This window comes from Dama dama, chromosome 25 (assembly GCF_033118175.1).
Source record: "Dama dama isolate Ldn47 chromosome 25, ASM3311817v1, whole genome shotgun sequence".
NCBI lineage: Eukaryota > Metazoa > Chordata > Mammalia > Artiodactyla > Cervidae > Dama > Dama dama.
In genome coordinates, this window is record NC_083705.1 from 31,088,149 (window position 1) to 31,102,693 (window position 14,545).

Genomic DNA, 14,545 nt, shown 5'->3' on the forward strand with positions numbered 1-14,545 from the left:
TGCTTTAGTGCATATACTCCCCTTTCACCAAAATCCTGGATATATGGACCTTCCCCCTACCTCTTTGGAGCAGTTTCTCGGAGGTATCTGAGGTGCTGTCTCCTGCACTATTGTCTTCATTTTGCCCCAGATGAAACTTAACTTGCAACTCTCACATTTTACACTTTTTTTTAAGTTGACAGTACTGTTTTTTTCTCATTTGATTGAAGAATCTGAGAAGACCTGCCCAAGTTCATAGACGTGGAAGATAGCAGCACCAGTATTCAAACCCATGCAATCTGAAAACAGAAAATACACTTAACGGGTATCAGTTCAGCTCAGTTCAGTCACTCAGTCGTGTCCTACTCTTTGCAACCCCATGAATCGCAGCACGCCAGGTGTTCCTGTCCATCACCAACTCCCAGAGTCTACCCAAACCCATGTCCATTGAGTCGGTGACGCCATCCAGCCATCTTATCCTCTGTCATCCCCTTCTCCTTCTGCCCCCAATCCTTCCCAGCATTAGGGTCTTTTCCAATGAGTCAACTCTTTGCATGAGGTGGCCAAAGTATTGGAGTTTCAGCTTCAGCATCAGTCCTTCCAATGAACACCCAAGACTGATCTCCTTGAGGATGGACTGGTTGGATCTCCTTGCAGTCCAAGGGACTCTCAAGAGTCTTCTCCAACACCACAGTTCAAAAGCATCAATTCTTCTATGCTCAGCTTTCTTCACAGTCCAACTCTCACATCCATACATAACCACTGGAAAAACCATAGCCTTGATTAGATGGACCTTTGTTGGCCAAGTAATACCTCTGCTTTTAAATATGCTATCTAGGTTTGTCATAACTTTCCTTCCAAGGAGTAAGCATCTTTTAATTTCATGGCTGCAATAATCATCTGCAGTGATTTTGGAGCCCCCCAAAATAAAGTCTGACACTGTTTCCACTGTTTCCCAATCTATTTCCCATGAAGTGATGGGACTAGATGCCATGATCTTAGTTTTCTGAATGTTAAGCTTTAAGCCAACTTTTTCACTCTCCTCCTTCACTTTCATCAAGAGGCTTTTTAGTTCCTCTTCACTTTCTGCCATAAGGGTGGTGTCATCTGCATGTCTGAGGTTATTAGTATACATTGCCCCTAAATAAATGTCCATTAGATTTAAATGAAATTTTTAAGGTTTTTTTTTTTTTTTTTTTTTTTGGCTGTTTTGGGTCTTCGCTGCTGCATGGGTTTTTCTCCAGTTGTGGCAAGCAGGGGCTACTCTGTAGCTCTCTAGTTTCAGTTTGCAGGCTTCTCATTATGGTGGCTTCTCTTGTTGCAGAGCACAGGCTCCAAAGTGTGCAGGCTTCAATTGTTGCAGCACATGAGCTCAGTAGCTGTGGCTCCCCGACTCTAGAGCACAGGCTCAATAGTTGTGGCACAGGGACTCAGCTGCTCTGCAGTACGTGGGATGATCCCAGGTCAGGGATCAAACCTGTGTCTCCTGCATTGGCTGGTGAATTCTTTACCACTGACCCACTAGAGAAGCCTCAAAATTTTTTTTTTTATTTTTTAATTGAATAATACTTTATTTACAATGTTGTGTTAGGTTCAAGAGTATAGCAAAGCGATTCAGTTACATATACTATTTTTTCAGATTATTTTCCCTTATTGTTGCTGTTCAGTCACTAACGTGTCCAACTCTTTGAAACCCCATGGAGAGCACCACACCAGGCTTCTCTGTCCTCCACTATCTCCCTGAGTTTGCTCAAACTCATGTCCATTGAGTCAGTGATGCCATTCAACCGTCTCATCCTCTGTCACCCGCTCTCCTCTTGCCCTCAATCTTTCCCAGCATGAAAGTCTTTTCCAATGAGTTGGCTCTTTGAATCATGTGGTCAAAGTATTGGAGCTTCAGCTTTAGCCCTTCCAATGAATATTCAGGACTGATTTCCTTTAGGATTGACTGATTTGATCTCCTTGCTGTCCAAGGGACTCTCAAGAGTCTTCTCCAGCACCATGGTTTGACAGAATCAGTTTGGTGCTCAGCTTTCTTTATAGTCCAACTCTCACATCTGTACATGACTACTGGAAAAACCATAGCTTTGACTAGATGGACCTTTGTTGGCAAAGTAATGTCTCCACTTTTTAATATGCTGTCTAGGTGGGTCACAACTTTTCTTCCAAGGAGCAAGTGTCTTTTAATTTCGAGGCTGCAGTCACTGTCAACAGTGGTTTTGGACCCCAAGAAAATAAAATCTATCACTGTTTCCACTTTTTCCCCATCCATTTGCCATGGAGTGATGAAACAGGGTGCCATGGTTTTAGTTTAGTTTTGTTTTTTTTTTTTTTCATCATCTTAGTTTTTAATGTTGAGTTTTAAGCCAGCTTTTTCACTCTCCTCTTTCACCTTCATCAAGAGACTCTTTAGTTCCTCTTAACTTTCTGCCTTTAGGGTGGTATTATCTGCATATCTGAGGTTGTTGATATTGATTATAGTTCCCTGCGCTATACAGTAGGTCCTTGGTTATCTGATTTATATATAGTAGTGTACATATAAAACTCCTAATTTATCCCCCCTCATTTAACATTTTATAAGTTTGCTTTAAAATAAATACCTCCATAAATGGCTGAGCTAGAATACACTCCAGTCACTCTCTGGGGGTTAGATATAGGATGACAGGAAGCAGCAAGAACCAAAGACACAATGAAGCTTTGTCTCTTCTGCAGCACAATCCCCAGCTGGCCTGGGACTCCCTTAGCTAGACACAAAACAGGCCCACTTTCCTGTGATTTAAAAATGATCTGATCAACTAAGAGATCATAATTTGCTTTGTGTTTTACTGTATCTGAATCCTCAATATAATGAAGAACCTTACAATTGTTAATTTATGGGTATAATTTGTTCAAGTCCATTAAATCATTATTGCCCTCCAATAGCCTGCCATTCTTCCACAAAAGGCGCTGGCCTTGGGTGTGTTTCTTGATAAACACACACACACATTTATCTTTTAAGCTTCTCATCTTACTTTGAAAAAAATATATATCAAAGTGAGCCTAAAGGTTCATTTTCCAGACCACTAGCGGGAAAGAGAAAGGTTGTAATGAAACTGGTTTTTATTTGGTATTTTTGTCACAGATTGGGAGGTACAAATTGCAAGAAAAACTAGTTTCTTGGCGTGTCACCAACTCTGAGTTTCTCTGATCAATCACGCCCAAACATATTAACTTAAAAACATATATTATGGCAAGGTTCTTTTATGTAAGACTTGGACCAAAGCCGCCACAATCTGCGGTAATCTCACGTGGAATCATTGTCACCAAGCCCTTCACGTTCCCTGAGGAACTCCCACGCTTCCCCAGTCCCCAAGGACAGCCGGCGGTCCCTCGCGGCTCCGAGGTCCCTGGGGAAGGCACTGAACGCAGGCCAAAAGAGCCGCGGCAAGAATCGAGGACGGACGGCGCAGGTAGCACCCGGGCTTTAGTTCACGACCCCGTTATTCCACGGGAAAATGGAACATTCCGCTCCTTCCGCCCGCAGAGGGAAGGTGGGGGAACCCTTCGATCTAGTCTGGGAGAGGCGACGCGGGCGCAGCCACCGGAATCCGGGACGCCAGGAACCGCGTTACGGGAATAGCAGCCTCTCGGAGTACCGCCTCCTCGCCTTCGGGCTACAGCTGAACCAATGCCGGAGCGCGCCGGGTATCACAGGGGCCAATCAGTTTACAGAGTCCAAGTCCGGGGGCGGGGCGTTACGGGGCGCCGCGGGGCGGGGTCAGGGGGCGCTTTGCCCCGCAGCGGGAGGAGGGCCGCGTGCAGCGTCTGCTGGAAGGTCCCGGGAGCTACCCGGAGCTGGGACAAGGAGCCGACAGGCCAGCGGAGCCGCGCGGGGAAGGCCCGGGCGCAGCTGAGCTGGGGGGCCGCGGCTGCCGGCGGACGGACTCGGCCGGGCCAGGCGCCGAGTGGGACGTGCTCTGTAGAGTCGCGGAGGAGCGAGTCACCGCGGCCTGAGGTGAGGAGGGGCCTTGGCCGGGTTGAAGGGCCGTGTAGCCGGAGGGTGAGGGCTGCGTCGGGGCGGCCGGGTCAGGGGACTCGAGGGGGCCATCCTTCGCCGGGGGAGGGGCGCCCCGACAGCGCGCGCCCCAAACTTCTTGTTATTCCAGCCTGGAAATCCCCACATTCCTTTCTCTCCCTGTTCCCACATCTCCGAATTTGATCTCCACAAGTTTATCACCTAGATTTCCCAACGCTAAAAAAAGCCTCACTTACACACAAACACACACGCACACACGACACACACACACACCCACCTTCTTAAACCTCTAGTTTCCAACGCCTTTCTTGACTTTACCCCTTTTTGGCTACCAAGTCCTGGTTTTCCCCCCGTCACCTTCTGTCTCCCTTAAATTCCATTAGCCCCGCACTTGACCCTTCATTTTCAACTCAGAGATTAATTTCCTTTTCATCATTGTAACCCTTCAAGATTGCTGAAAGTTACACCGTGTACTAAAATTCCTCACTAACGCCTCTTTTCATCTTTTGATTGCTCACAGAGCCAGGCCCTAATGAACCCCACATACCACTGTAACCTGAAGGCGCCGGATTTTTAAAAAATTCTATCACCCCTCCCCCAAGTTTAAAGATCATTCCAAGCAGCAGAGTTCTGTTTTTCAGTATTTTTTCGAACTGAAAAAGAAAAAAAATCACAGCTTAAAAATAAGACCTGCCACTTTTGTTCTTTTCTTTTTTTTTTTCCCATTTCGGTTTGATTTGTGTAGTATTGGACATTTCAGCGATTATACTGCTTTAAAATAATTGTTAGGGTGCCAGGATGAAATTCTAAAAGATTGGAGTGTTTGGTTTAGTCAGTACTGTAAACAAACCCTTTAGACTGTGTGACTGCCAGCTTCAAGTTGGAACAACTCTTAATTTGAAATTACTGACTCAGATCATCATATGAGCTATTCGCCATTATCATAATTTCTTAAATTCATCTTAATTCCTATTTGGAAGTTTTTTTGAACTGTAAACTGGAATACTACAATTATAGAACCAACTTGCTATTAAGTTAAATTATGCTTTCCAAATATTTCTCTTTGGGGACAATTTTGAATACTTGTTTTAATCACAAGTGGAAGAAAAAATTACTGGATGGAGAAAGTGTCATAAAAGATAAATTTTATGGTAGAATTTTTCCTTCATCCCAATTCTGTATTATTGACTCTACATGTTTAATTTTCTCATAGGTAATTTGGACTGTACATGGCTAATTTAATGCATTTTCTTATGTACTGAAAAATGTGTTCAGTTATTTATGAATTACCATATTTTCAATTTGTTTAAAATTTTTCCAAGGGGATTTACATTTCAGGTAAATGTTAGGGTGGATGTCGATTGTCGGATACCTGTGAAGTTGATGTTACAGTACACACTTTATAAAGAAGGAAACTAAAGCTCAGTGTCCCTTTGAAACATAGATCTGTGTAATTCCAAATCCTCAATCAGTCATTTTGTCATGCTAACACATTTCTCATAGAGGGTTCACTGCTACAATTTGGTTTGGGAAGAACTCCCCAAAATTCCTCTGCAGGGAGGGTTTTTTTCCTCCCAGAAGCTATTTGAGAGCAGCTTATTTTAATGGGAGTCAGTCTTCCCTGGCGCTAATACATTTGCAGTTTGGCTCTTAGAGAAGCATGGAATGTTCTCCCAGTCTTCTCCATTTCTTTGATTGCAAAGACATTTTGATCAGAGTTGAAGTTTCTACTGAGCTTTATTATTTTACATAACAAGTACTAAACACTTAGTAGTTACTTTAGGAACTCAGAAAAATGCATGAATTGTCCTTAGGACCTTCAAAGAGTTTACAGCAATTGGGTAGACATTTTGTGAAAAACAACAAGAATGCAAGATAGTTTTAATTAAATGCAGAGTGATACAGAAGATGCTATAAATATCCAGATTAGGAAGTAATCATTTATGGGTTGAAATGATCAAAGGATTTACCAGAGGTCATCAACCTTGAAACCTGGGTATGGGTAGGTGGTGGTTTAGTCGATAAGTTGTGTCCGACTTTTTCAACCCTGTGGACTGTAGCTTGCCAGGCTCTTCTGTCCATGGGATTTTCCAGGCAAGAATACTGGAGTAGGTGAAACCTGGGTAAGATTTGGATAAGGGGAAAAATGAAAGGAGCCCATTCCAAATAGAGATTTATGTGGAAAGGGTCAAAAATAATCAAGGTATAGTAAGGATAGTAGTACAATGTGTGTGTAATACTTATTTTGTGTCAGTCACTGTTTTGAACACTTTGCTTATATTAATTCATTTAATCCTCATAACCTTATAAAGTAGATCATATTATTTTTCTTTTATAAAGAAAGAAGCCAAAGCATAGAGAGCTTAATTAACTCACCTGGTGCCACGGGGCTATTAAGTGGTGGTGGTTATTGTTCATTCGCTAAGTTGGTTCTGACTCTACAGACTTGTGAACTGCAGCACACCAGGCTTCCCTGTCCATCACTATCTTCCAGAGTTTGCTCAAACTCATATCCATTGAGTCGATGATGCCATCCAACCATCTCATCCCGTTACCCCTTTCTCCTCTTGCCTTCGATCTTCCCTAGCAGCAGGGTCTTTTCCAGTGAGTCAGCTCTTCACATCAGGTGGCCTAAGTATTGGAGCTTCTGCTTCAGCTTCAGTCCTTCCAATGAATATAAAGGGTTAATTTCCTTTAGGATTGACTGGTTTGATCTCCTTACTGTCCAAGAGACTCACAGTTTGAAAGGATCAATTCTTCAGCCTTCTTTATGGTCCAGATCTCACATCCGTGTATGACTTCTGGAAAACCATGACTTTAACTAGATGAACCTTTGTCGACAAAGTGACGTCTTTGCTTTTTAATACACTGCCGAGGCTTTGTCATGGCTTTTCTTCCAAGGAGCAAGTGTCTTTTAATTTCATGGCTGCAGTCACTGTCTGCAGTGATTTTGAAGCCCAAGGAAATAAAATCTGTCACCATTTCCCCCATCTATTTGCCATGAAGTGATGGGACTGGATCCATGATCTTAGTTTTTGAATGTTGAGTTTTAAGCCAGCTTTTTCACTCTCCTCTTTCACCTTCATCAGGAGGCTCTTTAGTTCCTCTTCGCTTTCTGCCATTGAAGTGGTATCTTCTGAGATATATCCAGAATTTATACCTAGACATCCTGACTTCAGAATCTGAACTCCTAAAGCTGTAAGTATACTACCTCTTCATACAGTATACTTGAGTGACAGCTGGAATAATATGGCCATTCCAGAAGGTCTTTTAAAACCTACTCTTAATTGTCCACTGTGTGCTTCAGAGGGCTTCCCTGTTGGCTCAGTGGTAAAGAATCCACTTGCCAATGCAGGAGATGTGAGTTCAATCCCTGGGTCTCAAAGATCTGCTGGAGAACGAAATGGCAACCCACTCCAGTCTGCTTGTCTGAGAAATCCCATGGACAGAGGAACCTGGGGGGCTGTAGTCCATGGGGTTGCAAAAGAGTCATACATGACTTAACAACTAAACAACAGCAACAGTGTGCTTTAAAGTATGTTAGATTCTCAGGATATAAAAAATATAAACAAAAATTACATTGTAAATGCTCTGAATCCTATTAGGGAACTATATACAAGTGCTTTGGGAGCAAAGATGTTTATGGGAGTGGGGAGGAATTCCACAGAAAAGATGATGTTTCATCTGAGTTATAAACCATTACTACAAAGCAGAGTTTGGGGAAAGACATTTCTAGAGTCACGGAACAGCATTTGTGGAAGCACACTCTGAAAAAAAAAGTGTGTTAGAGAAAGCAGTAGTTTGCTGTGACTTGAGCTTAAAGTCTGTAAGGGTAGCTAGGAGGACGTGATATAAGGAAAGAGCAAATTGTGTGGCATGGTAAAGTTAAGTAAAATGAAGAGCTTAATTATTTGCTTTGCATTTAGGAAACTATAAAAATAATTTCAGCATGATCAGAGTAGAAACCAGATTAGTTGTAGTTTTCTCTAGAGCTTGAGGGCAAAATCTGAATAGAGGGTTTTGGTTTTTTTTAAGAATAGATTTAAATATTAAAAAGAGAAATTGGACAAGCACGCTGAAACCAAATTTTCAAGTTCTTAAGTAGCTAAAATATTGGGCATCATTATTCACCCTTTAAAAAGCTATGAGGAAAAGAATGACAAGTTTGAAATATGTTTAGAGATATTTCACCCATCAGTAATAATATGCAGAATGAGTTGGAGGGAAGAAAGAGACCAGAAACAGGAAGGCAATTTGTAAGAACTGAGGTGATCAGTGCCTAAATTAGGTTGGTCATGGTAGAGAGTAGAAAAGAAAAACAAGTGGGAAAGGTTATGAAAGAAGATTGAATAAGATTTGTAACTGAGAAAAGCTAGAACGTAATGGATAGGCAAGAGACAACGATGGACCCTACTGAAGAAAATTCAAGAAGGATGTGTTTTTAGATGAGGATTCCGTGCTAGCTCAGTTGATAAAGAATCCGCCTGCAATGCTCAAGACCCTGGTTTGATTCCTGAGTTGGGAAGATACCTTGGAGAAGGGATAGGCTACCCACTCCAATATTCTTGGGCTTCCCTTGTGGCTCAGCTGGTAAAGAATCTGCCCGCAATGCGGGAGACCTGGGTTCTATCCCTGGGTTGGAAAGATCCCCTGGAGAAGGGAAAGGCTACCCACTCCAATGTTCTGGCCTGGAGAATTCCATGGACTGTATAGTCCATGGGCTTGCAGAGTCGAACAGGACTGAGTGACTTGCAGAAAGCACTGTGATTTTTTTTTTTTTAAGTGGGTGCATTTATATATTTATGTGTGTGTTGAGTGTGTATTTTTAGACCTATTAAACTTATTTGAGTTACAGGCAGAATATCTAAGATGATGATATATAACTGAACTTAGAGGAAGATCTCAGAATATTTGAAATTATTTTGTGTGAAGGTAGCAGTTGAAGTCATACATTTTCAAAGAAGTTGGTATTTTAAAAGAAGAATAGATGCCAAATACTTTTGGGTACATTCAGAGCTAGAAGATAAGACCTAGCAGAGAATTCTGTGAATGAGACAGTAAAGTGAATAAAGGAAAGAATTCAACCTCATGATATGGTTACATAGAAACTGAGAGATAAGAAAATTCAGGAAGCAGAGATAATCAATGTGAAATGCTTCAGAATGTTTGTGACATTGTTAAATGGCTACAGTCTCTTTTTTATTCTATTTATTATATCTTACTGCAATTTCATGAGAAATATTAGCCAATTGACTTGAGCCAATTGACTTGAATAAGAGAGCTCCATCCCTTGAAATGTGGTATATTATGAATTATTGTTTTAAAGCTGAATGTATATATATCCATAGAAGGAACTTCATTCTTTTCAGCACAATGAATTTGTTGCCCTGTGAAAATCTGAATATTCTGCTTCTAAATTCTCATTTGCTTTTGACCCAAATGAACTAGTTTCACCGTTTGCTCTAAGATAGATTGGTTTTATCATTACTTCTGAATAGTGCATTTTATATTGGTCTTCTGTGCAGTCTGTTTTTGTTTGGGTGTTCTGTGGTATGTGTTCCCCTGTAGTAATAATTTGTAAGAGACTTTCTCCAACTCTAAGGTCAAAAATAGACTGTATTTTCTTCAGTAGTCCTACAATTTTGGTTTTGCATTTAGATCCTTAATCAATCTGGGATATATATGCTCTTTATTTTTTTGCTTGTGGAACCAGTTGTCTCAATGCTATTTATTGAATAGTCCTGTATTTCCCCAGTGATAGCAGTAGCTTTTTTTCCCATAAAATATTAAATTCTTATACACACAGAGACACACATACACATACACACTTGTGTCTGTTTCTGGACTTTTTGTTTTATACCTGATTTAATTGTTCCTATGCCAATGCCATGTTTTAATTACTATAACTTTATATAGTATGTCAATAGATGTAACATCAAGTATTCTGTTTATTCTTTTTGAAAATTGGCTTCAGGCTGTTCTCTAATATTTTATGTAAAATTTTAAGTTGGTTTGTAAAGTAAACCACATTGCAAGTTAAATTAAAATTATATTGCATTAATATATTTGTGAAGAACTGATGTGTCTATATGTGTGTATATATATTTTTTCTTTCCACGGTGTTTAGGTCTTACTAATCAACAATTTTTAGTAAAGTTTTGTAGTTTTCTCCATAAACTTATGGCATTGCTCAGATTTTACTGTTTTGCCTAGATATATTTTATTATTTTAAATGCTATTGTCAATAGGATTTTTGTTTTCTATTACATTTTCTAACTGGATATTGCCAGTGTACAGGAGAGGGATTTTTTCATGATCTTTTTGTTCAACTGTTATGTTACACTCTCAGTGGTCTTAGTAGTTTGTTAATTGATTCCCTTTGTTTTCATATCATCTACAAGTTTTTCTTTTTCCATTTTTATATCTTATCAGTTTATTATTTTTTGTTTAAGCCTGCTAGAACAATGTTGAATAACTGTTGACTCAAAGCATCTTGTTTGACGCCTGACCTTAATAGGAATGCTTCTGATTTTTTTCTTTAAATATGTTTACTATAGGTTTCTGATAAAGTACTATGGCAGAAACAGCAAGAGCAGCACTGCTAACAGCTGTTACTGTTTATTGAGTATGAGGCAAATGGATTCTAAGCAGTCTGTGTGTGCTGACTTATTTACTCCTGACATTTCAGTAGGTGGTGGTATTATCCTCATTTTTATAAATAGGGAAAATGAAATTTAGAGCTAGTAAATAACTTGCTTAAGATGTTTTACAAAAAATAGAGGATCTAGAATTTTAATACAGGCAGTCTGATTATAGAGTCCATCCTCTTATCTACTTCATTAAGAGAAAGATCCGTCTCTTTCAGTTGTAGTTTTGCAGTACCTTGTTGTTATTTAAAAATTTTAAATGAACAGTTGTTGAATAGTATGAGATGCTTTTGAAGCATCTAGTGCAATGATTGTGTTGTTTTCTTTTCAATCTTTTAATAAATCTAGGGGATAGCATTGGTGTATTTTCTTATGCTGAAAGATACTTGTGTTGTTTAGGCAGAATACTTATTCAGTTCAGTCACTCAGTCATGTCTGACTCTTTATGACCCCATGGACTGCAGCATGCCAGGCTTCCCTGTCCATCACCAACTCCCAGAGCTTGTACAAACTTATGTCCATGGAGTTGGTGATGTCATCCAACCATTTCATTGTCTGTTGTCCTCTTCTCTTCCTCCCTTCAATCTTTCCCAGCATCAGGGTCTTTTCCAGTGAGTCAGTTCTTCACATCAGGTGGCCAAAGTATTTGAGCTTCAGCTTCAGCCTCAGTCCTTCCAATAAATATTCAGGATTGATTTCCTTTGGGATGGACTGGTTTGATCTCCTTGCTGTCCAAGGGACTCACAAGAGTCTTCTCCAACACCACAGTTCAAAAGCATCAATCCTTTGGTGCTCAACTTTCTTTATGGTCCGACTCTTACATCCATACATGACTACTGGAAAAACCATGACTAGATGGACCTTTGTCGGTAAGGTAATGTCTCTGCTTTTTAATATGCTGTCTAGATTTGTCATAGCTTTTCTTCTAAGAAACAAACGTCTTTTAATTTCATGGCTGAGGTCACCATCAACAGTGATTTTGGAGCCCAAGAAAATAAAATCTGTCACTGTTTTCATTGTTTCTACATCTGTTGGCCATTAAATGAAGGGGCCAGATATGATCTTTTTTTCTGAATGTTGAGTTTTAAACCAGCTTTTTCACTCTCCTCTTTCACTTTCATCAAGAGGCTCTTAAGTTCCTCTTCGCTTTCTGCCATAAAGGTGGTGTCATCTGCCTATCTGAGGTTACTGATATCCTCCCAGCAGTCTTGATTCCAGCTGGTGCTTCATTCGTCTGGCATTTTGCATGATGTAATCTGTATATGAGTTAAATGACCAGGGTGACAGTATACAGCCTTGACGTGCGTACTCCTTTCTCAACTTGGAACCAGTTTGTTTTTCCATGTCCAGTTCTAACTATTGCTTCTTGACCTGCATACAGATTGTTCAGGAGGCAGATAAGGCAGTTGTATTCCCATCTCTTGAAGAATTTTTCAGAATTTGCTGTGATCCACACAGACAAAGGCTTTAGCATAGTCAGTGAAGCAAAAATAGCTGTTTTCTGGAATTCTCTTGCTTTTTATATGATCCAGTGAATGTTAGCATTTTGATCTTTGGTTTCTCTGTCTTTTCTAAATCCAGCTTGAACATCTGGAAGTTCTCAGTTCACGTACTGGTGAAGCCTGGCTTGGAGAATTTTGAGCATTACTTTGCTAGCGTGTGAAATGAGTGCAATTGAGTGGTAGTTTGAACATTCTTTGGCATTGTCTTTCTTTGGGATTGGAATGAAAACTGACCTTTTCCAGTCCTGTGGCCACTACTGAGTTTTACAAATTTGCTGGTATATTGAGTGCAGCACTTTCACAGCATCATCTTTTAGGATTTGAAATAGCTCAACTGGAATCCCATCACTTCCACTAGCTTTGTTCATAGTGATGCGTCCTAAGGCCCACTTGACTTTGCATTCCAGGATGTCTGGCTCTAGGTGAGTGATCACACCATCGTGGTTTCTAGGTCATTAAGATCTTTTCTCTATAGTCCTGTGTATTCTTGCCATGTCTTCTTAATATTTTCTGCTTCTGTTAGGTCCATACCATTGCTGTCCTTTATTGTGCCCATCTTTGCATAAAATGTCCCCTTGCTATCTCTAATTCTCTTAAAGGTATCTCTAGTCTTTTCCATTTTATTGTTTTCCTCTATTTCTTTGCATTGGTCACTGAGGAAGGCTTTCTTATCTCTCCTTGCTATTCTTTGGAACTCTGCATTCAAGTGGGTATACCTTTCCTTTTCTCCTTTGCCTTTCACTTCTCTTCTTTACTCATCTTTTTGTAAGGCCTCCTCAGGCAACCATTTTGCCTTTTTGCACTTATTCTTCTTGGGGATGGTTTTGATCAGTGCTTCCTATACAATGTCATGAACCTTTGTCCATAGTTCTTCAGGCACTCTGTCTATCAGACCTAATCCCTTGAATCTATTTGTCACTTCCACTGTATAATAGTAAGGGATATGATTTAAGTCATACCTGAATGGTCTAGTGGTTTTCCCCAATTTAAGTCTGAATTTGGCAATAAGGGGTTCATGATCTGAGCTACAGTCAGCTCCTGGTTTTGTCTTTGCTGACTGCATGGAGCTTCTCCATCTTTGGCTGCAAAGAGTATAATCAGTTTGATTTCGCTATTGACCACCTGGTGATGTCCATGTGTAGAGTTATTTCTTGTGTTGTTGGAAGAGGGTGTTTGCTATGACCTGTGTGTTCTCTTGGCAGAACTCTGTTAGTGTTTGCCTTGCTTCATTTTATACTCCAAGGCCAAATTTGACTGTTATTCCAGGTTTTTCCTGACTTCCTACTTTTGCCTTCCAGTCCACTATGATGAAAAGGACATCTTTTTTTAGTGTTAGTTCTAAGAAGGTCTTTTAGGTCTTCATAGAACTGTTCAACATCAGCTTCTTCAGCATTAGTGGTTGAGGCATAGACTTGGATTACTGTGATGTTGAATGGTTTGCCTTGGAAATGAACCAAGATCATTCTGTCATTTTTGAGATTGCACCCAACTACTGCTTTTCAGACTCTTTTGTTGACTCTGAGGGCTATTCCATTTCTTCTAATGGATTCTTGCCCACAGTAGTAGATATAATGGCCATCTGAATTAAATTCACCCATTCCAGTCCATTTTTGTTCACTGATTCCTAAAATGTTGATGTTCACTCTTGCCATCTCCTGTTTGAGCACTTCCAGTGTACCTTGATTGATGAACCGAAGATCCCAGTTTCCTATGTAATATTGTTCTTCACAGCATTGGACTTTCCTTCCATCACCAGTCGCATCCTCAGCTGGGCATTGTTTTTGCTTTGGTTCCGTCTCTTCATTCTTTCTGGAGTTCTTTTTCCTCTCTTCTCCAGTAGCATATTGGGCCTGGGAGTTCATCTTTCACTGTCCTATCTTTTTGCCTTTTCATACTGTTCATGGGGTTCTCAAGGCAAGAATGCTTAAGTGGTTTGCCATTCCCTTCTCCAGTGGACCACTTTTTATCAGAACTACCCATCATGACCCATCTGTCTTGGGTGGCCCTACACGGCATGACTCGTAGTTTCATTGAGTTAGACAAGGCTGTGGTCCAAGTGATCAGTTTGGTTAGTTTTCTGTAATTGTTAGCATACAAAGAATAGTCATAATCAAGAGACTCGACACTTGGTGGTGAAAGGCAATGATCTTGCAAGATGGGAGAAAGTGAGCCTGTGATTGAACTAGCTTACCACCTTGAGAGGGCTTCCCTGGTGGCGCAGTGGTACATAATCTGCCTACCAATGCAGGAGATGCAAGAGATGCAGGTTTGAGATCCCCTGGAGAAGTAAATGGCATCCCACTCCAGTATTCTTTCCTGAAAAATTCCATGGACAGGGGAGCTTGTACTGTCTTGGGGTTGCAAAGAGTGGGACATAACTGAGTGACTGAGCGTGCACACGT

General features: G+C 40.6%; 1 protein-coding gene across 2 annotated transcripts in view; it reads left to right on the forward strand.

Moving 5' to 3' along the window:
* The first annotated feature begins 3,798 nt into the window (after positions 1–3,798).
* IL6ST (interleukin 6 cytokine family signal transducer) overlaps positions 3,799–14,545 on the forward strand; it is a 60,810-nt gene continuing 50,063 nt past the window's right edge. Inside the window, exons 1-2 of one of the 2 annotated variants that reach the window (XM_061129776.1) lie at positions 3,799–3,973; positions 7,084–7,192. The gene's annotated coding sequence lies outside the window, so the exon portion shown is untranslated. The remainder of the gene's footprint in view (positions 3,974–7,083; positions 7,193–14,545) is intronic. The other variant, XM_061129775.1, reaches the window with a different exon arrangement.